Raw genomic sequence first — 3,665 nt, forward strand, 5'->3', positions numbered from 1 at the left:
GTTCAAACAGTTCTCATGCCTCAGCCCCGCTAGTAGCTGGGATTACAGGTGCCCACCACCCCACCCAACTAATTTTTGTATATAAGTATAGCTACTATTGTCCACTTTTGGTTTTTATTTGTATAGAGTGACTTTTTCCATCCTTTCATTTCATTCTTTATGTGGTTTTTTTTTTTTTTTTTTTTTTTTTTAACAGGTGAAGTGCTTTTCTTGTATTTATATAGTTGGGGCATTTTTTTTTTTTCCTTGAGATGGAGTTTCACTCTTGTCACCCAGGCTGGAGTACAGTGGCATGCTCTTGGCTCACTGCAACCTCCGCCACCTGGGTTCAAGTGATTCTCCTGCTTCAGCCTCTTGAGTAGCTGGGATTACAGGCACCCACCACCACTTCTGGCTAATTTTTTGTATGTTTAGTAGAGACGGGGTTTCACTATGTTGGGCAGGCTGGTCTCAAACTCCTAACCTTAGGTGATCTGCCCGCCTTGGCCTCCCAAAGTGCTGGGATTACAGGCGTGAGCCACAGAACCCAGCCAGTTGGGTCATTTTTTAAAATTCATTCAGCCATTTATCTTTTATGGGGGAAATTAATCCATTTACATTTAAAGTTATTATTAATGAGTAATGACTTATTTCCATCATTTTGTTAATTGCTTTCTGGTTGTTTCACATATGCTTTGTTCCTTCTTTCCCTTTTATTGTTTATCATTGTGGTTTGGTGGTTTTCTGTAATAGTAACGTTTGGATCCTTCCTTTCTCCTTTGTGTGTCTGCTCTACCGGTGAGTTTTGTACTTTTGTGTGTTTTCATGATGGTACATATTGTTCTTTTCCTTCCAGATCTAGAATTTCCTTGAGCATTTCTCATAAGGCTTGTCTGGTGATGAATTCCTTCTGTTTGTGTCTGGGAGAGATTTAATTTCTCCTTTCTTTTTGGAGGATAGCTTTGTTGGTGGAATATTCTTCACTAGCATATTTTTTCATTCAGTACTCTAAATATATCATCCCATTCTCTCTTGCCTGTAAGGTTTCTGCTGTGAAATCTGCTGTTTGTCTGATGGGGATACCTTTATATATGACATGACACTTTTCTCTTACTGTTTTTAGAATTCTGTCTGTCTTTAACTTTTAACAGTCTGACTCTAATGTTCCTTGAAAAAGACATTTTTAAGTGGAATTTATTTGGGATTCTTGGAGCTTCTTGTATCTGGGTGTCTAAATCTCTTGCAAGACTTGAGAAGTTTTCAGATATTATTTTGTTAAATAGGATTTCCATGTCTTTGTTCATCACTTCACCATCTGGAACACCCCAAATTCCAACATTTATTTGCTTTGTGGTGTCCCATATATCACATAGGTTTACTTTATTTTTTAATAATTAAAAAAAATTTTTAACTGGATTTTTTCAAATGATCTCTTTTCAAGTTCAGAATCTTTTTTCCTCTCCCTGGTGTCATCTTTTTTTAAAACCCTCAATTGTATTTTTATTTCATTCATTGAATTCTCCAGATCCAGGATTTTTGTTTGGAAATTTTTAAAGATATCTTTCTCTTTGTTTAGTTTCTCATTCAGATCATGAATTTTTTTTCTGATATTTTGTATTGTTTATTTGTGTTCTATTGTATCTCATTGAGCTTTTTACAGTGCCTCCGGTATAGCAGTTGCTTCTTCCAATTTTATGGATTGGCTTTTATAGAAAAAGACTACTTTTTTCTGTAGATGTATTTGTAATGTTGCTTGGGTAGATCACTTTGGCTTTGATTCTAGTTGGGCACAGCAGTTCAATGTCTGAATGATTTCTTCAGCTGTAATCAGCATCAGTTGTGTCTGTGGTCTCTTCAGTGGCTCAGGTAGCACTTGTTAGTAGAGGTTGCAGTGAAGCTTTTCTGGTCGTCAGGCACAGCGGTGGCACCAGTGGGTTGGGTATGCCAAACCTTGGGCCTCCAAACGGCCTGCTTGTGTGCCGGCAGTAGTGGCAGTGGGCTGGGAGGGCAGGCTGGTCCTCGGGCTCCTGGGTGGTGTCTGGCATCATTCATGGCAATAGTAGTGGCAAGCCAAATCTCTGGTCAGCATATGCAGGCACCAGTGGTGGAGGTGGCAGGGTGAGCAAGCCAGTGCTCACGCCTCCAGGTGATGCATATGGGCAGATGGCTAGCAGTGGTGATGGCAGCAGGCTGAGTGGGCCCATCCTCAGTCCTCTGGGAGTTGTGTGTGAGCTGTGGTGGTACCAGACAGGGAGGGTCATTCCCCAGTTCCACAGACAAAGTATGTGGGCACCGGCAGGCTGAGCAGGCCCATCCTCCGGGCCCTGGAAGGTGCTCATAGCCATTCATAGCAGTATGTGGGACAGATCAATCCCCAGGTCTCCAGATGAAGCATGCGGGCACTGTCAGTGGTAGCATCAGGTGGGGCAGGCCTGTCCTCAGTTCCCCATAGTGTATGTGGGTGCAGGCTGTGGCAGCTGGGACACATTGGTCCCCAGGTCCCCAAATAGCATGCTTGGGTGCCAGCAGAGGTGGTGGGGGGCATAAATGACCTATTCTCAAGCCCCAGATGGTATGCACAGGCATCATGGACAGGGCAGGCCTGTTGACAGGCCCTGCAATGATACACAGTTGCCAATGGCAACAGGTATGGTAGGTTGATCTCCACGCTCCCAGATAATGGTACATGCATGCACTGGTGGGAACAGCAGCAGGAAGGCAGACCTGTCCTCAGGCCCCCTGACATGCATAGGCACCAGCTGTGGCAGGTAAGGCTGTTTGATCCCCAGGCCCTGGATGGTATGCCTGGGTGGTGACATTGGTTGCAGCAGTAAGAAGGGCAGACCTGTACTCAAGCCCAGGGCAGCACCCAGGTGGGGCAGTTCCCAGGTCTCCTGAAGATGTGGTTCACTTGTGGTGGCTTTGCTGCTGCAGGAAACACGGTTGCTGTTAGTGGCAATGGCCCCAGGCAGGTAATTCTCAGGCTCTGTGGAGCGATGTTTCTGTTCCTTTTATCCCGGCAGTGGCCTCCTCAGTGTGTTGTGCTGCATATGATACAGTATGGGCACAAGAGATGGAGACTTGGCTGCATGGTTGAATCCATCAGCATTGAGATGCAGCAGCCCTCTCAAGATATTTTCTGAGAGTATCTGTATTAACCCTTTATGTACTATGTATTCTGTAAACATTTCTGTCATTTTTCATTGCTGAAATGTTTGCAACACAGAACATTGTCCTTTATATAGAGAAAGACTTAGTTTATATCTTTCTAAAGAAATGCTGCCCACCAGCCGGGCTCAGTGGCTCACGCCTGTAATCCCAGCACTTTGGGAGGCCAAGGCAGGTGGATCACCTGAGATCAGGAGTTCAAGACCAGCCTGACCAACATGGTGAAACCCTGTCTCTACTAAAGATATAAAAATTAGCTGGACATGGTGGCTTACGCCTGTAATCCCACCTGCTCAGGAAGCTGAGACAGGAGAATCACTTGAACCTGGGAGGAGGAGCTTACAGTGAGCCGAGATCGTGCCACTGCACTCAAGCCTGGGCAACAAGAGTGAAAACTCTGTCTAAAAAAAATTTTTTTTATGCTGCCCACCACACTCATTGCAAGTTTATATGAATTACCACCTATATTTTCCGTGTTTGAGATACATACATATGCATATATATGTGTGTATATATAT

General features: G+C 44.1%; 1 protein-coding gene across 1 annotated transcript in view; it reads left to right on the forward strand.

Moving 5' to 3' along the window:
- The window catches only part of PARK2 (parkin RBR E3 ubiquitin protein ligase), a 1,293,247-nt gene that overhangs the window by 820,029 nt on the left and 469,553 nt on the right, over nucleotides 1–3,665 (forward strand). The gene's annotated exons all lie outside the window — the stretch shown is intronic.

Source organism: Mandrillus leucophaeus, unplaced genomic scaffold (assembly GCF_000951045.1).
Source record: "Mandrillus leucophaeus isolate KB7577 unplaced genomic scaffold, Mleu.le_1.0 Scaffold6, whole genome shotgun sequence".
In the NCBI taxonomy this organism is placed as follows: domain Eukaryota; kingdom Metazoa; phylum Chordata; class Mammalia; order Primates; family Cercopithecidae; genus Mandrillus; species Mandrillus leucophaeus.